Source organism: Vulpes vulpes, chromosome 9 (assembly GCF_048418805.1).
Source record: "Vulpes vulpes isolate BD-2025 chromosome 9, VulVul3, whole genome shotgun sequence".
In the NCBI taxonomy this organism is placed as follows: domain Eukaryota; kingdom Metazoa; phylum Chordata; class Mammalia; order Carnivora; family Canidae; genus Vulpes; species Vulpes vulpes.
In genome coordinates, this window is record NC_132788.1 from 40,747,806 (window position 1) to 40,773,130 (window position 25,325).

Below are 25,325 nucleotides of genomic sequence, written 5' to 3' on the forward strand. Positions count from 1 at the left end.
CGCTGATTTTGAAACAATTTGGAGGTTGCCCAAAAATGTTTATTTCACAAGTGTGTATCCCTCCATCCTCCTCCCCCAGCCTCCAAATGCACAGGGGCACCCAGTGCAGGAAGAGGTAGGGGTGAGCGTGGGAGGAATTCCTAAAGTCAAGTTCTGCGGATGCTGGGAAGTAGGGTCTATGAGAAGGCTACTGGTCTGGAAGATTCCCAGATCTGGAGGTACCGTGTACCCTGCCACAGCTCACAAGGTCGGTGCAAAGCTTGCTCATCTGGGCACAGGCTTTGCAGAGACCGCTGGCCCGGTGCACGGTTTCCCGATCTTACCTTCTCCTTTTTCAAAGCATTTGAAGTTCAGTGTCCCTCCTCTATCTGTATCCGTTAATCACATGTGAAAACATATGACAGTAGCCTTCATGTAACTGTGGGGTCTTCATGGGGCCGAATGATCTGCTCACTGTCAAGCTGGGAGGACTCAAGACTGTGACCCTCCTCCTTTATCATTTGAGAAAATGTCTGCAGAAGATATACCCTGCTTCACTGCAGATAAGGGGCATGGATCTTTGGAAATTGAGAATGAGGGAAGAGGAGATGAAATTCAGGAGGAGAGAAGAAGTCATTTTTTATTTGTGATTCTCTGGTTGCCCCCCCGCGCCCCCCCCCCCCCCCCCCCCCCCCGGGCCCCATGAAAAATCATGGTCAAAACCTTACCTCTTTGACCCTGTTGGGATTATAGCCAGGGAGAGGGCTTTGAAATCAAGCATCATAAATAATCAGGGTGATGAGTGATGTTTTTACATGAATGAAAAGGCTGAAGCTCTTTTTTTTTTTTTTTTTTTTTTAAGATTCTGGTTAACATTTAGCCAGTGTACCGGTGTGCAAGGATTTCTATGTGGTAAATGGGTTGGTGTCCTTCAGTGCATGCTGGAGACCACTAGCACTCCAGAAAACATCTTCTAAACCAGTAAACAATGTTGGACCTGTTGCAGTGCTTTACCAGTCTACGAAACTATCTTAATCTTTTGCTCACAGTCTCTATGCTAAGTGTTCTAATATTCAATAATTTTCATTAAAATCTTTTCATACATTCTGTTTTCTTTTAGGGCTAGTTTAATAACTCAGCAGGTTGGTTACTTTGTAGGTTGGCTTAGATTTCCCTGGTTGTTAATGAAAACGTTTTGTTTCCTCTTCTGCTGGCCAACAGGAGGGTATGGGTGGAACAGGGTTGAGTGACCATCCTTAAGGACTGTGCACAATGGCTGTCAGATCTGCTCAGCTTGCTTAGCTATAGATGTTCCTGACTCCCGTAAGGCTTGTAACTGTACAGGAGCAAGGAGACTTCAACAAGCCAGAAAGGGCTAGCCGGGCCCAAGCCACCTTCCTGTGGCCACAATATAGGACTGTTAGGTGTGAGAGTCCAGACAGTGTCTGATGGGTGACTGCAGATTATGATGGGATGGAAAACCCAAGTGAGCTTGCCTATCTCTCTGAGTGCATGCTGCCTTCCAGAAACTAGCCAGAACCCGTAACATTAAAGGTGCTATCTTAGAGGCACCTGGGTGGTAGGGTCAGTTAAGCATCACACTCTTGGTCTCGGCTCAGGTTGTGGTTTCAGGGTCATGAGATCAAGACCCCTGTAGGGCTCTGTGCTCAATGGAGAGTCTGCTTACGGCTCTCTCTCCCTCTCCCCCCACCCCAGCATTCTCTCTCTCTGTCTCTCTCTCTCTCTAAAATAAATAAATAAATCTTTTTAAAAAATAGTTTACGGCAGGCTGGGTGGCTCAGTGGTTTAGTGCCACGTTCCACCCAGGCATGATCCTGGAGTCCCAGGATCGAGTCCCACGTCAGGCTCCCAGCATGGAGCCTGCTTCTCCCTCTGCCTGTGTCTCTGCCTCTCTCTCTCTCTCTCTCTCTCTCTCTCTCTGTCTCTCATGAATAAATAAATAAAATATTTAAAAATAAAAAATAAATTAAAAAATAGTTTAAAGGTGCCATTTTATTAAGGTGCCATCTAACAACACACCATCTCCTTGATTCCTCCCAACAACCCTGCTAGTTATGTGTGGGCAGCCCCATTTCACAGATCAGAAAACTGAGGCTCAGATAATCACTGTGAGGTCTGTAGCCATGCAGGTATTCACTACCACAACACTGAGCCTGGAAGCAGCTTCTCACTGACCCTAGAGTCCATATTCCTTCCGATGCACTTTCCTATCTTCTCCATAACACATAGGTCACACCTTTCCTCTTTCTGGTTCAAATGTGGGGCAATGATGTCCCTCAAAGAAGTAAAACCCGTGGGAGCTACACACAAGACATTTAGCAACCTTGTGGGCTTATCTCTGATGCCACCTGCCACAGCCTGTGCTGCCTCACATGATGTCTACCCCAGAAAAAGGAGAAGGTAAGTTGGCTAGAAGAAAGAATAAAGGCCTGTTAATGTTTTCTCCATTTCCACTGAGTATTGCTGTGCCCTCAGTGGGGACATGGTCTCCCATGGTCTCATGGTATGAGACTTCAGAATTACATATCAGCTTCTCTGAGCTTCTCTGCAACCCAGGCCATCCCAGGGACCCACCCAGCAGGCCAGGCCATAGCTCTGTTACTGTCATATACCTGACTGCCTCTCACCAGCAAGCCTGTGGAGGATGACCACGGCTGACTCTGAAGTGACCTGTCTCCCCACAGTAGCTCTGGAGGGCCATCAATGATCACATCCTCAATGGTGAGAATCGACTGTTGTCCCAGCTTGCATCATAGGAAATAAAACTATACTATATCAAGGATACATTTTCCCATTTATCCAAAAATGATAGACTGACCAAATGCCAGGCACTATATTAAATACTGTACAACTGTCCTATGGACTGAACAAGTAGAGGATACATGTACTGGGTCTAGCACCAGTTGGTCCGATTACCTAGAAGCTTGTTAGAAAAGTAGAATCTTGGGCCCACCCCAATCCTACTAAATCTAAATCTGCATTTTAACAAGATTTAAATGTGCACTGTAGGATTTATCTCAAGCCATCCCCACAGCCATCCTGTGAAGTGGGTATTTTTTTTTTTTTTTGCTTTCTCTATTACAAGTTAAAAACAAACAAAAAACAAACTAGGACTGAAGAAAACTAGACTCAGAGGCACTCAGTAGTAGTAGCAGATCTGAGATTCAAACCCATGCATCCAAGGAAATGAAAATTTATTCTTTCATAAAACACTTAAAGACCCTGATTTCACCATTTTGCTTAAATTCCAAGTTAGAAAGGTTCCCTTCCCCATCTCTCTATTCCCTTTTTCCTAGTCACCCCATGCGCATGTCCTCTCCAGGTCCCAATACTTAGCTGGTGCTTCCAGGGAACTAAATATGCTCTTCCTCTTTCTCCTCATCCCATCTAAACTCCTGTTCAGCAGCAATGAGAATCTCAGTTAAATGTTGAAGAAAAATCAGGCTCACTAAAATAATTCAGTCTAAGATGTGAATGATTGATAGCCCCTAAGCCTCCCATAGTTATTTGCATTTTAAAGGATCTTAAGCATGGAACTAAATCTCTGTTTACATGCATTTGGAGCTAGGGAAGCAGAGATTTTTTTATATTTTGTTTTTCTTTACCACATGATCGACTTGGAACCTGTCCTATTAAAGGTCAGGTCTTGTCATTTATAATCACTTCATTGGATTAGTTAAAACCACTGGACCCGCATTATTATTCTTATGGTCATATGCTTAATACTATGCTGGGCCCTGCTTTGGGCAAAGCAAACTGTTGAGACGAACAAGCCCTCATGCTTGACCCTGGCAAATCTAGAACTAGACTGAGGGAGATCTAGATCCATTCTGCCTTGCTCCATCCTTGCCTGAACCAGAAGAGAAAATCTCCAAATAACAGTTGGGCTACATGAGGCCACTTTTTTGGTGGCATTTAGCAAGATGGGGAAGGAGATGAATTCTTGACTTTTATGACAGTCTTCCTGCTCCCTGCCCTCCCACTCCTTATAGATTCTGGAATGGCCCCATAACCCTCTGAACTGTGGATTCAGATCCACTTCCACTTTTTAGGGAATAGAAGGAATCCCTGGCGAGTTGCACTTTGAAGAACAATGCTCATTTGGAGTGTTTTATCATTGCTCTCATCCATTTACCGAGCATTTCCCAGTTGATGAGCACTATGTTAAGTATTTAATCTTTAAATCAAAACTACTGAGAAAGTGTCATTTCCTCCCTTTTAATATGGTGAAAAATGAGACTCAGAGAAGTTAGGCAACATACCTGAGGCTCTACAGCCACTATAGTATGGAGCCACAGTACAAATCTACATCTAAATCCCCAAGTCCCAGCCCTTAGGTGTGACCTCCAGTATGTGTAGTAAAAGGAATCTCATGTCTTAGAGTCCCTTCGTGGGCAGGGCCAACTTCTCCACTGGGCACAGCAGGTATAGTGTCTGGGAACACAGTACTTTTAGGGACCCATGAAAATATTTTAATTGCTTTTAACATCAGAAGAAAAAATTAACTTCACAGTTAAAAAAAAATATTTTACTATGTGTTAATATATTCACCTTTATAATAATACAGTCATAAAGTATAATTAGAAATTTTTTTTTCATGAAGGAAGAGGCCCACAAAAGTAAAAGTATCAAAGGCCGGTGAAAATCATAGTCTTGCTCAGAGGTGACCTCGCCAGCAGTTTCTGCTGCTCTGCTGCCCGTATCATTGGCCACAAGGCCTCAGAAAGGATGACATTATTATCTCTAGTGTCAGAGAGGAACAGATGACCAGAGAAGATAAGTAATTCTCTTCAAGTCCTGGGGTTGGAAGAGATAGGCTGGCCTATGTGGCAGACCATGATCCGTGACCTTGCAGGTGGCTGGAGCAAGTAAGTCTTAGGGCTATTGGATTGATCTGCACATTATTCCTCTTGGGTGGAAGTTAGAAGAAGATCAGGGCTTTTCACTCCTTCCTCATCCACCCACCCCAGACCAATAAGTTTTGCATTGTTCCATGATTACCCAGGCTGGTGGGGAGGGGGTCTCATTGTCCTGTGCCATCAAATTATAGACAATGGGACATGTAGATGGCTCTTTGCCAGCACATCTGACCCAGTTGCAAGTCAGAAATGTTTCTGGCCCCTTCAAGATGCTGGTACAGGCAATGGTTTGTCATCCAAGCCAGATTCTCATCTGCTTGTCCCCTGGTGCCCAACCAGAGAGGCATCCCTTTAGGAATTCCACATGCTTTGGCCTTCTTCAGGGAATAGGTCCTTTGATGGTGCCAGCAGCCTGGCAGTTGCCTTTGAGAACTCTTGGCCAACATGAAGGGATTTTCATGTAAACAATAAACTTTGGCCTGGAAAAAGCCAACTTGAGCCCAAACCATTCATCTTGTATTCCTTTCTCTCTTCCTTTAGCCTACAGAATGCTACTCAAAGTTAAAATGGCAATTTTCAGTGTTGTATAAGAAGAGAAGCTGAAATCAGGGTTATGTGGCCACACTGGTTCACTAACACTAACAGTGGCATAAAATATTTATGTGAGTACATCCCACTTCCTATGAACTTCACTTTAGATATCCTCAGGTGATTATGTCAAGATTTTATAAATTGAATGATATGTTAAGTATATCAGTGGGTTGGTTTTTTACCAGAATTCATAGATGATTCCTTTTGCAAGTTCAGAACCTTTCAAGGTGCTCCTGTCTATATTTATAGGGTTTTTATAAACTTGTATTTTAGAATATCGAATTGATTGAACACAAGCTCTGAATTGAATACGAACTATTTGTTAGTTTCTTGAGTTCAAAGCTGGACTGTAACCCAAGACATCAATATAAAGTACTAGGATGAGGTTCATGAAAATTAAAAAAAAAAAAAAAAAAAAAAGACAAAACTGTTTCAGGGAGAGAAACTGAAGCCTTTGAGGAGAAGATAATAGAATTCTGTTAAGTAACAAAGCCAGGCAAAACAAAAGCAAAAGCCAAAGCTAGCATCCTGTACTTGGGAAGGATAACAATGTTCTGGAATGTTCCCTGGAAGCTATCTTGTCCTTAAGTTGTTTGTCCATATGTGGCACAGATTCCTTTTTTTTTTTTTAAAAGATTTTATTTATTTATTTATGACAGACACACAGAGAGAGAGAGATAGAGACAGAGACACAGGCAGAGGGAGAAGCAGGCTCCTTGCAGGGAGCCCAACATGGGACTTGATCTGGGGTCTCCAGGATCACACCCTGGGCCAAAGGCAGCGCTAAACCGCTGAGTCACCCCGGCTGCCCTGTGGCACAGATTCAATGGAGAGCAGCCTGTGCTGTGGTAATGAAAACATTATTAATTGAAGAATAGAATCCCCTGTCAGATTGCCTGATTCATTGATTCATTCAACAAATTTTATTGGTTATCCACGAACTGTCAGGCACTCTGGAGGAAGACAGACTAGTTCCTGCCCTTCTGGAGATTACATTCTAGTGGGGGACAGAAGCAGATATAGCCAGGCTGGTCACTGAGACAGTACCTCACACGCTTGGCCTACGTTAGCCATTAACTAGACAGATACAAAAATCCATTCACACAGGCTCTGGGCTGGCAAGAAGGGTGATGGACATATGGCCCTACCTGCAGACAGGGAAACAAAGTCTGTTCTCTACTTTGTAATATTTTCTGCCTGGCTCATAGTATGTGCTAGTGTTATAACTCTTAGAAACAACCATCATCCACGTGTTTTCATCAAGACAAAATGGAGGCTTGATGGTATCAAGTTTGTGAAAAAGTCACACAGCTAGCATTGTGGAGCCAAATTCAAGTTCAGGTATGACTGACATTAAAGGCTTGTGTTTATTTTTTTTTCCTGTTAGCTTTAAATTTTTTCCACTTTTTATCAAAGTTATATATAGACACCATTTATTGAATCAATATACTTCTTCAAGGCTGAAGGCATATCCTATGCCCCTCTGCCCCTTTCCCCTTCCATGTAACTATTTTAAATTATTTTAACTGATTTCTCTTATACGTATATTTGTATCACTAAAAAAAATATGTTCATGGTACTACTTTAAAATTTTTCAGCTTTAGGCATTATCATTTGAACCTTAATTTGAAAATATAAAGGTTTCAATCTCTTTTCTTCTACCCTCTCAATATCATGTCTTAGACGCTTTGGCTACAGAACTCAGTGTTTGTATTGTTATGACAAGGCCGAATGGTAGAGTAGGGAGTTTGGCAAGCCCTCTTCTCAACCAGCAGTGACAAAACTCAGCAAAAGAGCCAAAAGCATTTTCAGGATGCTGGAAATCAACCCAAGGCATATAAAACTTGAGAAATATTTCTTCAAGAAAGACTACCGAACCTCAGGTAAGAACCATGGACTGCTGTCATTTTATTTATTTATTTTCTGCTGTCATTTTAGCCTGGGATTGATCCCCATTACCATCTGTCTGTTCTCTGTCCCCTGGCTCCAGTCTGGTAGTTCCACCAGGGCAGAGCAGGCCACAAAAACCCAGCAGCTTCACCAGACAAGGCTGACTTGATGAGGAGAAGAAGCAGAAAAACCTCTCATACCCTGGGCATTGTCAGAAATGGTAGCAATTGGGCAGCCCAGGTGGCTCAGTGGTTTAGCGCTGCCTTCAGCCCAGGGCGTGATCCTAGAGTCCCGGGATCGAGTCCCACGTTAGACTCCCTGCATGGAGCCTATTTCTCCCTCTGCCTGTGTCTCTGCCTCTCTCTCTCTGCGTGTGTGCGTCATAAATAAATAAAATCTAAAAAAAAAAAAGAAAAAAAAAGAAATGGTAGCAATTTTGTAGTTACAAACAAGTAGGAAAGACCAACATTGCAGCTAACCTCATATTGGGCCAAATAACAGAAATGTAGCAGGAAGACCCATGGAAGGAGATAGCCATAATGGTCTCAGTCATTTCTTACATGTCCCTGGCAGTCTGGAAAGCTACACACATTTCCAAGGCTATGTGCATGTACAGGAGAGATTAGAGTGTGGTCTAGCTATCCATCTGTCCCTGGCTGAATACAGGCCTTGCATGCACACAGAGAGACACACAGGGAGCTGGTGAAAAGCAAAATCCAAGGAAGACTTGTAAATGACCTGAACTTTGAGTGTGTTCCCCAACCCCATAGAGATCTATCAGCCAAGGTTGGAAATTCTTACTATCTTAAGTGAGCACAATCTTTGATCACTAAATCACACTGAGATAGAGATGATCTCTAGGAAACCAGTATTAAAAAATCAAAATGACACTTTAAATAAAATGGACAGGGGACATCAGGAGCTGTACACTGTAAGAGAAACAGAGCTCTTTAAATTAGTCTAGGCAAGTCACCAAAGAAACAGTCAGCAACAGCAATAACTTCTAAAAGGCCTACGTAGGGAGTGGAATCTCAGGCTAGAGTTGCTGTAATATAGTATCCAGTTTCTAACAAAAATTTTATTTTATTTTTTTAATATTTTATTTATTTATTCATGAGAGACACACAGAGAGAGAGAGGCAGAGACACAGGCAGAGGGAGACTCAGGCTCCATGCAAGGAGCCCGATGTGGGACTTGATCCCGGGTCCCCAGGATCACACCCTGGGCTGCAGGCAGCACTAAACCGCTGCACCACTGGGGCTGCCCTCTAACAAAAATTTTAAAGATTTGGGTCAGTGGAAGCAAAGCAGTCAATAGACACTGTCTCTGAGGGGGTTCAGATGCTGAACTTTTCACAAAGATCTCAAAGCATTTATTATAAATATGTTCAAACAACTAAAGAAAATCAGGTTTAAAGAATTGAAGAAAAGTATAATGACAATGACTCATCAAAGATAGAATATCAACCTGGAGCTAGAACTCATTAAAAAAAAAAGAGAGAGAAAGAGAGAAAGAAACAAGTGGTAAATCTGGGCATGAAAAGTAAGATAACTGAAACTGGAAAATGAAGGCCTCAACAGAAAATATAAGGGAGCAGAAGAAGGAATCAGTGAATTTGAAAATAAGATGACAGAAATTATCCTATCTGGAAAACAGAAAGAATAAAGAAAATTGAACAGAGCCTTGGAGACCTGTGGGAAACCATCAAGCATAACTTGCACAGAATTCCAGAAGGAATTCTGGCTCAGAAAACTTGAGAAATATTTCTTCCACCTGTGTGGTTCCAGAATTCCAGGAATTCTGCACCTGAGTGGTTCAGTTGGTTAAGCGTTCAAATATTGATTTCAGCTCAGGTCACGATCTTGGGGGTCATGAGATCAAGCCCCATGTGGGTCTCCATGCTCATCGGAGAGTCTGCTTGAGATTCTCTCTCCCTCTCCCATTGACCCTCCCCTGCTTGTTCTTGCTCTCATAAACAAACAAACAAAAAGAGTTCCAGAAGGAAAGAAAGGGGGAAAATGCTTTTGAAGAAAGGATGCCTAAAGTTTCCTAACTGAGGAAAACCACGAATCTACCCATCCAAGAAGCTTAAAAAACATTTTTATATCACGAAAGATCTATTCACATATATTTAAATATATATGCTTAACATTTAAAGAAGCTGAAAAGCCCATTAGAACCTTTCAACATAAGATTGAGGGTTGTACAGTCTAAGTCTTCTTTGCTAGACTGTTTTGTTTGCAGGGCCACTAACATCAGTATCTTTATGTCTATGTGTGTGTTGGAGTCCCTAGAAAAATTTTTTTCAAATATCCTGCTAGAGGACCAAATCTTGGCTGCAAGTGCTCTGGCATCTCATCTCATGACTATCAGTCAAATTGCTGCCTCCAGTCCATACATGCTTCAGATAATAAGACTCCTATCTCCTCCAGGACTAGGGAGGAGAAGTCCTCTGGCTCATCAAGTGACAAGAGGTCCCTCAAGTGCTCTCCAAACATCAGCAAATCCTTATTTGTTTGTTTCCCTCATCATTTATTTAGACTTTTAAAAATTGTGTAGAATTGGTAATATATTTTCCTTAACTGCTTGCTAGAATTTGCCAGTGAAGCCATCTGGGCCTAGAGTTTTCTCTGAGGGAGAATTTTAATTACAAACTTAATTGCTTTCATAGATATATTCAGGTAATCTGTTTCTTGTTGAGTGAGTTTTAGCAATTTGTACTTTCCAGAAACTGAACAATACTTAATCTGTCAAATTTATGGTAATACTGTTGTTCATAATATTCTCTTATTATCTTTTCTAATATTTGTAGACTCTGTAGTGGTGTCACCTATCTCATTTTTTAGAGTGGTAATTTGTGTATTTTCTTTTTTCTCTACCAATATGGTAGAAGTTTATCAATTTTATTGATTTCTCCCCACACACAGCAAATTAAATAAACCAATAGAAAATGGATTTTCCTCTACCAAATAAAATAAAAACCAACTTCCGGTTTAATGAGTTTTCTCTATTGTTATTTTGTTTTCTGTTTCATTAATTTCCATTCTGATCCTTATTATTTCCTTTCTTCTGCTTACTTTAAGTTTAATTGGCTCATCCTTTTTTCATTTCCTAAGGTGAAAACTGAAGTTATTGATTTGAGACTTTTCTTTTTTCTAATATAGGTGTTTCATGTTACAAATTTCCCCAAGTACTGCTTTAACAATTATCTCACAAATTCTTTCATGTTGCATTTTCATTTTTTTTTGCATTTTCATTTTTATTCATCTCAAAAATACATTCAAATTTATCTGACTCATGTTTTTTAGAAGTGTAGTTTTTAGTTTCCAAGTATTTGGAAATTCTCTTGATATCTTCCTATTATTGATTTCTCATTTAATTCTATTGCAGTTCAAGAACATACTTTGTTTTACTTGAATGCTTTAAATTTTTTGACACTTATCGCTTCATAATATGATCTGTCTTGGTCATTATTTTACATGTACTTTAAAAGAATGTTTAATCTACCTTTGTTTTATGAGTGTCCTAGCGTCAGTGAGATCAATCTGGGTGATAGTGGTGGTTAAGTCTTCTATAGTCTTTTTTTTTTTTTTTAAATAAGTTTATTTAAGTAATCTCTTCAGCCAACATAGGCCTCAAACTCACAACTCCAAGATCAAGAGCTGCATACTCTACTGATTGAGCCTGCCAGGTGCCCCAAGGCATCAATATTCTTACTGATTTTCTGTGTATTTGTTTCTATCTACAAACATAATTATGGATTTTTCTATTTCCCCTTGCACTCTATAATTTTTTGCACCATGTGTTTTCAAGGTCTGCTATCAGATGCATCCATTTAGATTTGTTACATCCTATGGATGAATCAGTTCCTATATGATTAGGTAGTTACTGTGTTTATCCTAGTACTATTCTTTGTTCTAAAATATACTGGGCATTCCCTAGGTGGCTCAGCGATTTGGTGCCTGCCTTCAGCCCAGGGTGTGGTCCTGAGGTCTTGGGATTGAGTCCCACATTGGGCTCCCTGCATGGAGTCTGCTTCTCCTTCTGCCTGTCACTGCCTCTCTCTCTCTCTATCTCTCTCTCTCTCATTCTTTCTCTGTGTGTGTTTGTCTCTCATGAATAAATAAATAAAATCTTAAAAAAATAAAGAACAATAGTATACTTCCATTTCTCCCCTCTCAGTCTTTTTTTTTTTTTTTTTTGAGATTTTATTTATTTATTTGGGAGAGAGAGCATGCACATGGGCACAAGTAGGGGTGGAGGAGAGGTGAGAAGCAGAGGGAGAGGGAGAAGCAGACTCTCCACTGAACAGGGAGCCTAACATGGGGCCCCATAACCTGGACCTGAGACCCATGACCTGAGCTGAAAGCAGACACCTAACTAACTGAGCCACCCAGGTGCCCTACACATTTTATTTCTACCTATGTTATAAACCCCACAGCATGTTATTATTATTTGTTGAAAATGGTGGACTACTTTAAAAAGAGATTTAAATAAGAAGAAAGAGTTTTTATTTTATTTATGTAGTTATCTTTTCCGGTTTTTTTTTTTAAGATTTTATTTATTCATCATAGACATAAAGAAAGAGAGAGAGAGGCAGAGACACAGGCAGAGGGAGAAGCAGGCTCCATGCAGGGAGCCCGATGTGGGACTCGATCCTCGGTCTCCAGGATCAGGCCCTGGGCTGAAGGTGGTGCTAAACCGCTGAACCACCTGGGCAGCCCACCAAAGAACTTTTCTGAACATTGTTCAAACATTGATAATGAATTCTTTGTCAGCTTTTGTATCTCTGAAAAGTCTTTATTTCACTTTTATTCCTGAAAGGTCTTTTCACTGTGAATAGAATTGTAAATTAAAAGGTTTTTCTTAAAAAATAAATAAATAAAATAAAATGTTTTTCTTGAGGTGTCTGGCTGGCTCAGTTGGTAGAGAATGTAACTCTTGATCTTGGAGTTGTGAGTTTGAGTCTCACATTGGGGACAGAGATTACTTAAAAAAATAAAATCTTTAGAGCACCTTGGTGGCTCAGTCAATTAATAATCTGCCTTCAGCTGGGTCCTGATCTCAGGGTCCTGGGATCAAATTCTGTATCAGTCTCCCTGCTCAGTTGGGAATCTGCTTCTCCCTCTGCCTCTGCCTTTCCCCTCTCCTTGTGCTCTCTGGCTCGTTCACTCGCTCTCAAATAAATAATTAAAATCTTAAAAAAATAAAATAAAATAAGGGACACTTGGGTGGCTCTGCAGTTGAGCATCTACCTTTGGCCCAGGTTGTGATCCCAGGATGCTGGATCAAGTTCTGCATCAGGCTCCCTACATGGAGCCTGCTGCTCCTTCTGCCTGTGTCTCTGCCTCTCTCTGTGTATCTCATGAATTAATAAATAAAATCTTTTTCAAAAATTAAAAATAGAAAATAAAAATAAAATCTTTAAAATGTTTTTCTTTGAATATTTTAAATACATTGCTTCATCATCTCATTTTCATTATTTTCTATGAGAAAATTTGTTATACTTGTTTTAGCTGTATGTAATATGACTTCTTTCTCTGGTTACTTTTAAGATTTTCTCATTATCATTGGTTTTGACCAATTTGAATATGAAGCGTTATGGCACAGTTTGTTTCATGTTTCTTTTCCTTGTATTTCATCAAACTTTATGATGATCATTATATCTAGCAAATTTGGAGAATTTTTAGCCTTTGTCTCTTCAAATATTTCTTCTGTATCTCTCCTTCAGGAACTCCAACTACATGTATATCAGGCCACTTAAATTTGTCCTTCAGTTCACTGATAATCTGTTCATATTTTCCAAATTTTTATTTTTCTTAGTTCCCTTTTAGATGATTTCTATTGCTGTGTCCTTGAATTCACTAACCTTTTCTTCCGAGCTAACTCTTCTGCCATTTAACCTTTCAGCATATTTTTCATTTCAGGCATTGAAGTTTTCATATCTAGAATTTTGAATTGGATATTTTTTATATCTTACATGTCCCTACTTAACTTTTCAAATTATGGAATACAATTATAATAATTGTTTTTAATATTCTTTTCTGCTAATTTTACTATTTATGCCCATTCTGGGTGAGTTTTGCTTCAATTGACTTTCCTCCTCATTATTAGTCATATTTTTCTGTTTCTCTGTATGCCTGGTAATCTCTGATCAGATGCCAGACATTGTAAATTTTTCCTTGTTCTGTGCTGGGTATGTTTTCATTAATGTACATATTTTCAAGCATTGTTTTGGGATGCAGTTAAGTTACTTATTTACAAGTAGGTTCTTTTAGTCTTGCTTTAAGATCTGTTAGGCAGGACCATAGTCATCCTTAATCAAAAGGCAATTATTTTCAACTACTGAGCAAGACCCTTCATAATAGTGCACCCATCACCCAGAGAATTGTGGAGTCTTCCAGTACTGCTGGTGGGAGTGAGTACTATTCCTGGCCTTTTGTAGGTACTGAAAAATGTAGTACAATGAGATCAATGCTGTTCCCTCTCATCCTTTTGGATAGTTCTTTCCCCAACTTCATGTTGTTTCCTTACATGCATATGTTGATCAATAGTCTCCTGAATACTCAAGGGAATCCTCTGCAGATCTCTGGGTCTTTCCTCTATGCAATTTTCTTCTATGTGAACCACTGCAACCTTGGTTTCCCCAGACTTTCAGGTCTATCTGCTCAACTCAGGGGTCCCTAGGGCTCTGCCTGAGTTCCCTCTCCCTGGGCCATGGTCTCAATATCTTCTCATGGTAGTAATCTGTGGCAGATTACTCTGCCATAGAGCTCACCTTGTTGCTTATTTTTTTCCTGACTCTTGAGGATTACTGTCCTTTATTGCCCAATGTCCAGTATCTTGAAAAACCACTGTTTCAAATATCTTATCTTTTAATTTTGGGCAATGGAGGCAGAAGAATTTAGTTGAGAGTGTAGGTCTGGTTCTATTCTTCTATCTTGGCTGGAAGTGGAAGTCTCCAGGTCTATGATAAAATAAGTCCAACAAATAGAGATGAACAATAATGCAAGGTGTTTTTTTAATAGCCATTGTAGTAGTCCTTTACCAAGGAAAACCTTATTTTGATTTTATACTTCTCATAGAGTCAAAACTTGAGTTTATTTTTGTGCTATCTATTGAAAAAAGATTAACTAGAATACGGTAATTCACACAAGAATTTATAAATATCAGTTATATCAGTCTTGGTTCATTTACTTTTTTCATTCACCTATTTAACAGATATTTAAACACCTATTGGGTAACTATTGTGTGCCAGGTGCTGTGTAAGTCAAAGGAGATAAGGAGGTAAAATGGCTCACCTTTTGTCACTGCTATTGAGGGAGACAGCCCTGATAGAAAAATATAATACAGTGAGACTGGTGCTGTGGTGGGTAGGTGAAGAGTGCTTCGGAAGCACATAGAACGGGGTACATAATCCAGACTGGATGTGGGGGGGGGGGGGCGGGAGGAAAGAAGCTAGTCCTGAAGGTTACTTGGAGCAAGTGATGCTTGCACTGAGACCAGAACTAATGTTTTTTTTTTAAAGATTTTATTTATTTATTCATGACAGACACACAGAGGGAGAGAGAGAGAGGCAGAGACACAGGCAGAGGGAGAAGCAGGCTCCATGCAGGGAGCCCGATGTGGGACATGATCCCGGGTCTCCAGGATCAGGCCCTGGGATGAAGGCGGCGCTAAACCACTGAGCCACCCGGGCTGCCCAAATAATAGTTTATAATCAGGAGAATAATGACACCCAAACCAGAGTTAGGGACATGTATGAAAACCAGGTGATGAGAAAGAATAAGTAGGTGTTCTGGAGATTGCAAGCAGATCAATTGGCTGGCACATAGTGGGCCAGGAGGCTGGGAGATGGTGGTGATATATGGGGCACAACATATCATCTACAGAGGAAGAACCCTAATGGTGCTTCCTCAGAGAACAAAAATAGGCTGTGACAGCTACTGGGCTCATCTGTTTTATAATCTCAGTGTGTCAAGTTAGGAAATCTATTTTTTAAAATAAAACAGAAAGCACTCAGACTGTGTCCTCTCCCTCTTACTGCCCCAAAGAAGGAGAAAAACAATCATCAATGGCAAAAGGCAGTTGCAGAAACAATACCTAGGGCCAGCTTCATGCTCAGGAGAGAACATGGCGTCTCCTTCTCATGGTTTTGGGTACTTGACATGATTAGAGAAACATTCTCTAGTAACAAATTATAGAAATGATCCCTAAAAGTATAGTCTTAAGTCAGGGAATATTTTAACTGAGTCATTGCTAGTTTCACTCTAGTCTAGTCCATTTGTCTTCCTAGCAAACTCTTGGACATTCTTCAGTGTCCATCCTAAAACTAGAATAAAACGTACAGATGAATAATTCTGTGATCTTGCTAATGGATAAAGCATGTCTAAGTGGAATAGCAAAGGTAAAAATGTTAAATGAGAGGAGTGGCAGTTGATTTCACAAATGTTTAAAACTTCTGTATATGAAAAGTGCCTGAACCAGAATTAAAAAGTAAAAAGCCTAAAACAAATTTTTGGAAGAAATCTTGGGGTTTTTTTTTATTAAAGATTTTATTTATGTATTTATTTATTTATTTGTTTGTTTGTTTGTTTGTTTGTTTATTTAAGAAAGAGAGCATGTGTAAGCTGCAGGAGGGGCAGAGGAAGAGGGATTCCAAGGACAACTCCATTCGGAGCACAGAGCCCAAGCAGGGCTCAATCCCATGACACTGAGATCATGACCTAAGCTAAAACCAAGAGTCAGATGCTTAACTGACTGAGCCACCCAGGTATTTTCTATTACAGTTTAAAATGTGTGACTCAGAGGCGCCTGGGTGGCTCAGTCGGTTAAGTGTCTGTCTTCGGCTCAGGTCATGATCCCAAGGTCCTGAGAACAAGTCCCATGTCAGCTCTGTGCTCAGCAGGGAGTCTGTTTCTCTGACTACCTCTGCCCCTCCTCTTCTCCTCCTCTCTCTCTCTCAAATAAATAAATAAAATCTTTTTTAAAAATGTGTGACTCAGCAGTTGAACTTCTATTAGTCTACAGAAATACACAAACTAGTGCACACAGATCCATGTATGAGTATTAGCAATAGGACTATTTGTGGTGGTAAAGCAAACTAAAAACAACCTAAAAATTCTTCTGGAGAGAATTAGCTGAATAAAGTATGTTCCATTTAGATATTAGAATACCACACTGTTTATTGTTTTTAAGTTAGGTAAATTTATATGCACAGACATAGAAAGATGTCATAGATGTAGATATAGATACATAGAGAGCTATAGATATCGATACATAAACATACACACAAATAGACCACATCTAAGATACACACATATACACACTCATATTTAGTAATATATGTAGAAGGAAAAAAAAATACAACCAATCTGCTTGAATAAATGTCTACCATTCTATTAGTTTCCTTTCACTGCTATAACAAATTACCACAAATTTAGTGGCTTATGATGACACAGATTTACTCTTTTAGTTCTGGAGATCAGAAGTCTGAACTCTCACTGGGGCTAACATCAAGGTGTTGGCAGGGCTGGTTCCTTCAGGAGATTCTGGGGGAAAAACCATTTCCTTATTTTTTCCAGTTTGTGGAAAAATGCAGGTGGCCACCTGCATTCTTGCATTCCTTCCATCTGTCACTCTAACTCCTTGCTTCCACTTTCACTTCTACTACTAACTCAGATTCTTGTCTCTCTCTTATAAGGACACTTGCAATCATATTGGGCTCACCTGTATAATCTAGAATAGTCTCTCCCCTCAAGATCTGTAATCAATCTGCAAAATTTCTTTTTGCCATACAAGGTACTAGGATGTGGATGTCTTTGTGGTGACATTAGTAAGCCTACCACAACCACTAATGGCACTTTTCTCTAGGAAGTGGCATTGAGATTATACCTGCTTTGTTTGGTAGGGCACAAAGTCAAGAGCTATCAGAAAGAAAACAAGGTTGCTGTCAAACCAGTCTTGGCAGACATGGCATACAGAGGATGACGCAAACACATCTTTCTGTTTTCCTTCAGTCCATGTGGAATTTATCTCAGTTGGACGTTTGACAGTCCCTCCTTCCTTTGTACTCTTGATCTCTGAACTCCTCCACACAACCTCCCCTTGATCCTTTCTACTTCTCCACCCATCCCAATTCTGGTAACTAAAGATTGGTCTTGTCTTCCTTCTGGATTTGCTAAAATTGACCACTTCTCAAAGCATAACTTTGATATGGTATATACCAAAATTACTGTGACCTTAATAGTAATGACCAAATGGGGGAAAAGAGGTGAAAAGGACACTACAACTCCATCCTTCCATATAGGGGATTTGCACTATCTATATTCTACATTTCTGTCTTTTTCTTAATATTTTTTTTATTTTATTAAGTACTTTAGTGCAAATCAAAGTAGTAAAGATTTCCTGTAACAAATGGTTAGTTTTCAGTACCTAAAGGATGAATATCTATAATGAGTAAAAAAGAAAAATAATTATCAGTAAACACACAAAAGTATTCAATCACTATAGTAATCAAAGAAATCCAAAATCCATATAAATATCAGTATAGATTGAGGGAGAGAGCAAATAGGCATGCATATAGAGCTGGCAGAAGTGTACGCTGTTATGAGCTTTCTGGAAAGGAATATATATCAAATGCGCTATAACATAAGTATTCTTTTATCTAGAAACTCCATTTCTAGGCAGCCCCAGTGGCACAGTGGTTTAGTGCAGCCTGCAGCCTGGGGTGTGATCCTGGAGACCAGGGATCAAGTCCCACACTGGGCTCCCTGCATGGAGCCTGCTTCTCCCTCTGCCTGTGTCTCTGCCTCTCTCTGTGTGTCTCTCATGAATAAATAAATAAAATATTTTTTAAAAACTATTAAGTCAATTAAAGAAAACAAAAATCAATACAGCATGATCCTACTTCTGTTTGAAAATATTTTGAAGAAAAAGAATATGAATAATGCATGTCTTTTAAAATTTTTTAATATTCTAGCCGTAGAATAATATTTTCTATTATATTTATTACTTCCAGCAATTTAAAAATATTTTTGAAGGACTCAATCTGTCATCTCCCTTGTGAAGCACCAAGTACATATATATTTGAGCATGGATCACGTTCTATTGGAATGATGTCTAAAGGATGTGCTCCTTAAGGCCAGAGGCAGTCTTTCTTACTCCTCTTTGAATCCCCACAGCTTGGGACTGTATCTGACATCCAGTAGGTACACGATGCTTATTTTTGAAGGGGAAAGCAAGAAGAATGAAAGTGGAGAGGGTAGACAGAAAGGAGTCTGTGTCCTGTTCTCCTTCTGGCAGTATTTTCTTGAAAGGAAACTGAGGACAGAGGGGAAAATCAGGAGGTCTTAGTTCAGTGATGAAAAAAAATCTCTGGATCTCAATTTCCTTACCTGTGAAGTGGGAAACAACGCTAACCACAGCGCTGTTGTGAAGATTGCAGGAGCCCCGCACACGGTGGACACCCATTGGGCACCACGATTGCTGTTGTTCTCGGTGATGCTGACATAGGTCTGGAAGGGAGTGGAATATTGATCTGGCAGTGAGGTTGGGGAGAGGGTGATGGCTCCTTCCCACCTCTTCTGTAAGGCCAGGTGTGGGAAATGTGGTTTCTTGGGTAACAGTGAATGACTCTATTGATAAAGCAGTTGGAAAAATAATTATGACTGAATCATTTTCGAGGTCTTGCTTCAGAAGTAACTGGAAGTTGAAACTCCACTGTTTTCTGGACATTTCAGACTAGTCATGATCTTAGGACCTGCCTGGCATCCTGGCTTGATGATGAGTTAACTTTTAATAATTTTTAAAAAACTACTTTCAGCCATGCTCTTGACTCTATTGGCTGGAGATGGGAGTCAGGGTGAGGCAGGAAAGCCCTGCCTGAACTCTCTTCCAATGCTATCTGCCACCTCTTGGGCAACTGATGTCAAAAAGAGGTTCTCTGAAATTCATGGTCTAAAACAGGTGAGGCAGGGTGCTTTCCAACCAGAAGCCGTCCCTCGATTCTCCTCACTGTGTGACACTGAGTGGGGCACAGGTGGAGAGGCCAGCAAGCTCTGAATTCACAGATGGACTTCCACCATGATACGGACAGACAAGGCAGCCTTTGGGTACCAAGCTCTCTAGATCACAGCCATCTTTCCCTGACCTGGGGGGTCCCCACAGAGGAAGACTAATCAGGCAGAGGAGTGGGACATAACAGCGGGCTAGGGTGGCTGAGCGCTCTTTTTCTTCATCTCATAGATCCTGAAAATCCCAAAGTTGCATCTTTCTCCAGCTGTGTTGGTTCTCAGGCTAAAGGCCATTTGAGGACACGGTGGGGACTTGCACCATGTGGGGGTATGGCACTGGATAGAATTAACCCCAAGGCAAGCAGCTGCCATTTATTTTATCTTGGGAACTCCTTTTTTTTTAAAAAAAAGATTTTATTTAAATAAAAAAATTATTTATTTAAATAAATAAACCTCTCAGAGAGAGAGCACAAGCAGGGGGAAGGGCAGAGGGAGAGGGAGAAGTAGACTCCCCACTGAGCAGGGAGTCCAACATGGGGCTCCACCCCAGGACCCCAGGATCATGGCCTGCGCCAAAGGCAGACACTTAACCAGTTGAAGCCACCCAGGCATCCCTATCTTGGGAGCTCTTCTGTGTGGATTCCATGCATGTCAGTGCCTAGAGGACATGAAGCCTCATCAAAACATGAAATGGCTGTTTCACAGATGCTCCTAGGGCCATCTGTGCAGCATTAAGAGAAGAACATATGCTTCTATCCTTTAGCCATGAAAAAAAACAATGTGGACTCCATTTCTGGCTTCCTCTGTGAGGGAGTAAATTCAGACACTGCATGGGAAAAATGAGTCAAGGCACATGCCCCTTCCATGGACCCTTGTGCTCCTTCAAGGGGAGGTGCGAAAGAGGACATCATCCCTGGGTGGGTGTGGGTTCCTGACCAGACATACTTTAAACAAGCTATCATAATTTCAAATTGCCTCTGGTTGTGCACATTGGAGTTTTGCATTATGGCCACATGGCCAGGGACCAGGAAATGTTCACTCTCCTTTCTTTTTTTTTTTTTTTTTTTGTATATTATTTTATTGGAGTTTGATTTGCCAACATATAGCATAACACCCAGTGCTCATCCCATCAAATGCCCCCCTCAGTGCCCATTACCCAGTCACCCCCACCCCCTGACCACCTCCCTTTCCACCACCCTTGTTCGTTTCCCAGAGTTAGGAGTCTCTCATGTTCTGTCTCCCTCTCTGATATTTCCCACACATTTCTCCTTCCTTCCCTTCTATTCCCTTTCACTATTTTTTATATTCCCCAAATGAATGAGACCATATAATGATTGTTCGTCTCTGACTGACTTACTTCACTCAGCATAATACCCTCCAGTTCCATCCACGTCGAAGCAAATGGTGGGTTTGCCGTTTCTAATGGCTGAGGAATATTCCATTGTGTACATACACCACAGCTTCTTTATCCATTCATCTTTCGATGGACACCATCACTCTCCTCTCAATGGCTATGCCTGGAAGCTCAGGTGGCCCATTGTGCCTGGGCCCTGAGCTCTGAAGTCCCACACATGACAATGTTAATACTGCTTATTATTGTTGAATATTTACCCTAAGCGTCACTCACTGTCTAAGAACCTCACAAGCATCACCTCACTTTATCAGTCAACAAAGATTGGTTGAGAGTTTCCTCAGGCCAGGAACTGGCACTTAATCCTCATGACAAAGGGATGAGGTAAAAATGAATACTCCCATCTTACCGGAGAGGAAGCGGAGGTGTAGAGGTTAACTGATTTGCACAATGTCCCACAGCCAGCAGGTGGCAGAGCGGGGATTCAAACCACATCTCTCTCTAAAGTCAGTGCTTGTAACCACTTACCCTGGCACAGAATCTTTGACACAGTGATGTGGGTAACAGTGGCAAGTGGTCGTTCAAAGTCTGGAAAAGGCAACACAGGCCTGTCCCCAAAGCAAGCTGCTAGGGGGTGAGCCTCAGGCAGAGAGAAGATCACCAGGAGGTCGCTATCTCACTGTGACGTGGCAAATAGATTTCTAAAAGACATCAGAGAACATTTACTTGGCCCATGAGGTTAACATTAGTTCTCCCCACATTTGCCAACATGACCCTCTTTCCAAACCTTTTTTGCTAGTCTTGGTGCCGTGCAGCTGAGTGTATCAGGCTCTCAGAGACCATAGGCAGGGCCCACCTCTTCCAGTCCCTGAACCAACCCAATCCAGTCCCCAACAGCATGGGGCACCTGGTACAGGCTTTGTGGCTCTCTCTGTAACTGGTGAGCCCTGGGGGGAAGACAGGAGAGTCAAGACCGTGCTGTCTGTCTTCTCCTCTCACTACCTGCCTCGGCCTGCTCAGGCTTCAGGACCAGGTTTCTGCCTTGCTTTCCTGGGTGAGTCATGTGGCTCTGCTGTACTGGAGGTCTGACCCATCTATTTGCCTGACCACCACCCTCATAATCAATTAGCTCTTTTCAGTGGCTAAGCCCTGAGCCCAGTGTCCACTAGCTGCAGGTGGGCATCTCACTCCAAGTTGGACAGACCTCCTGGAATCATTATACTCCACCCTCCAACCCCAGCCTGGTCTCCACCTGCCTCTCTTTTCAAAACATTTGGAAATAAGGAATAAGACTGCTCTGTAGAGGTAAACTGTGCAATTGACACAAAGTGGAGGCAGGCAGAGACCTGGAAAATCAATGGATCCCGGGCCCACAGGTCCCACTCTAACCTAACTGGATGTGAACCTTAGCTTTAAAAAAAAAAAAAAAAAGAAAAGAGGAAATGCCAATGAAAAGACAGACAGATTGATAATGGAAGGTTAGAAAAAGTACAGTCCCAAGACCAATGCTGGCAGTGCCCGTCTGATGTCTGGAAATTGAGCAGTTTGACTAAGAACTTGATCCTGCCTTATTCCCTTGACTGGGCTATCTTGTAGCAAAAAGAATATATCTGTTCTAATATTATTACTGAATTCATCTAAGCAACTCCCTTTGCTCCAATTCCAAGCTGATCTGGTGATCTGATATGAATACTGTTAATTATGACAATTCTGCTTTTTTACATAGCCCATCTAATAGGAAACCATGAGTTGACCTGGTCAACTGGACCACTATGTTTTCACTGTAACCCAGTACATTGGTATTCTAGCCTCATGCCTTAGCCTATTGTGAGCTTGGGAAGGTGAGTCTGAACTACTAAGTGTAATTAACTCTGAAGGAAAATATAAGTCCTGCAAGGCAGAGGACCAGCTCCTGGTCATTGGTAGGCCCACCCTGGGTGACAATCACCCCATGGGAGTTGGGTTGGTCAGCTTTCCCATCTTGACCTTGTACCACTTGCACTCACCAGCCTGCAGCCCTCTGGAGACCACTGACAGTTGGATGAAGTCCAAGTTGTCCAGACTCCTTGACTGTAGTGACCTGGATTTGCCTGAGGTCTCAAGAGGCTTGATATTGATGCATGGGCCATCAACCAGGGACAGGTGTGCCACATGACCCAGATACAGTGCTCTGGGCACCGGCGCACCCATGGGGAGCCCCTACCAGGGCACAGCCCTCATGTGACATTCTCACAATCACCTCAGACTTCCTCCTCAGAGGTCCTGCAGGGCATTTTGAGAAGTCCCTCACAGAACAGATAATAATAATAGTACCACACACTGGCCCAGAGATTTTGTTTACTAAAGCACTTTTCACATCCTTTCATTTGTGTCTTACACCAGAAAAGCAACTAAGTATTTTTAGCTTTGCTTTGTCATTGAGAACACTCAGACTTAGGGAAGGTAAATGACTTGCTCAAGTTCACACTGTTCATAGTCCTGGAACATGCACCTGACCCTGACCCAAAGGACTGCAAGCCCTAGGTTTCTTCACACACAGAACTGCTGTTCAACCAGATGGGCTCTCAGAAATGTGTCCAAGTATCAGTAGGTCAGCCTGGAGGGTGTGACTACCCCCTTAGAACAGACTAGTGCAGATGCCCGTATGGGCTGAGGCTGCACTAGGGACCCAGCTCTGCCAAAGGGCTCCGTGTTGCAGCTCTAGCTGAGGCAGGAGATTTACAATTTGCTTCCTGCCTACACTCATGGGCACTTATGTAAACAGACCATTTCCAAGACTTCTCCGGACAGGATTTTGTATTCAGGAAGTTTCCTCGGTCTCTCATTTACCTTCAGTGTCTGGGGCACTCGTGTAGCACCAAGACCTGATTCGAACAATGCTTCCAACAAGCATGGTAATGATTGCTGATTCTACCCAACCCAAGGAGAGAACAAAGGAAGATGACCACACACATACCAAAGCAGCTTTCTGATCACCCAGAACATACTAACACCCACAAATATGCAAGTGTATTTACCATTCCAACACTTGGCTCTCTCCTTGAGACCTGCAGCCTCTCCAGCCTCTTCTAACCACCCCCCCCCCCCCCCGCCACACACACACACACACACACCCTGTAGCACTACCAACACTGCTGAGACAAGACACCATCCTCTGGATGTCCTTGTGAGACAGAACAAATCCTGAGTCATTTTCTCTGGTGATATGCAATCAACAAGGAGCTTTCATAGGCCTGAGTTTATGAACATCACAATCGCCCTAGAGGAGGCAGCTATAATTATGCACGCTTGCAGAGAAGACTGAGGCTCACATATGCTGAGAAGCAGAGTCGGAAGCCTGGATTCTGGAAACAGGGAGAAAGGGCAGAGAGACTACTGGGAAAGGAAGAGAAAGAGAAGTAAAGAAAGGAAAGATAGGGGAAGGGAAGAGAGGGGAAGAGTATTCCCTCTTATGGAGTGCCTGCAATCAAGGGCCTAATGGCTGCACACTGGTCCCTTTCGTACCTCTCAGCCACCATTCACTAACTAAAAGGAGAAGGGGCAGCAAGGTTGCTGGACATGCATGGGAGCCTGTGGCAGAATGAGATGGCCCCAAATGCTCACTGGGTGGCAGCCATCTGTGGCTCTGTTCCAGGCTATTTTCCTATATTATTTTTCCATGTGCTTTTCCAAATAGACCTGTCAGGTGAGCTATAATGTCCATCTTGGAGATAAGGAAGGCAAGGCTCAAAGAAGGTGCACAGAACAAAGCCTAAGTGGCTAGGAAAATGCAGCTCCACATGTCCTGAGATTCTGGGATCTTTCTGTGCCCTAAGGAGAAGCGGGGTTGCACTGCCAACCTCCTGCCTGCCCACACTGGCTCCCACCTCAGGGCCCTTACCTGCAGCCCCACGTACCCGAGGCCAGAAAGCCTCTGCCTGGACAAGGGGGACGGGGAGTTCTGCTATCCCAACACAAGAAAGTTTCTGCATGGAAAACGAACAAACAAAAACAAACAAACAAACAAAACACGTGGTTAAATCAGCCACATTTATTACAAGAAATGTTGCTTTGTAATGCTACTATTAGGTGCATTTCCCAAGAAATATGTGCATGTTCAACTTTTCCTCTTTTTCACACATACACACATTTTTGCACAGTGTTCTATTTTGGGGCATTTCCTTTTGCCTGGTCTATTGCAGTTCTGTCCCAATTGGTTCTCCTTCCCACTCTAGCCAGAGATCTTTCTAGAACATAAAAGTAACCACGCTATTCCCTTCTTCAATGACCCCCTCTTTGCTCTCAGGACAACATCCACTCCCCAGGCTACCCAATAGGCCCTTCACACAGACGAGCACCGTTCAGTACCGGCACCACTAGCCGTGCGTGACTATGAAACTCTTACAATGCGGGTGAGTGTGAAATACCCACCAGATTCTGATGATTTAGAAAAATAATATAAAATATCTCATTAATAATTTTATACTGATTACATGTTAAAATGATAATATTTTAGATTTAAAATATATATTATTAAAATGATTTTCACTTGTTTTTTTCCTTACTTTTTAAATATGGCTACAATGAAATTTAAAATCACATATGTGGCCCATGTAATATTTCAATGGGGCAGCACTGATC

The 25,325-nt window shown here is 41.7% G+C and overlaps 1 non-coding gene across 1 annotated transcript; it reads right to left on the bottom strand.

Annotated features, from left to right (window-relative positions):
- Positions 1-15,354: 15,354 nt before the first annotated feature.
- LOC112918722 (small nucleolar RNA U3) lies at positions 15,355-15,569 on the bottom strand. The gene has a single exon (XR_003234754.1). It is a non-coding gene; the product is annotated as a small nucleolar RNA U3 (small nucleolar RNA).
- Positions 15,570-25,325: the final 9,756 nt, after the last annotated feature.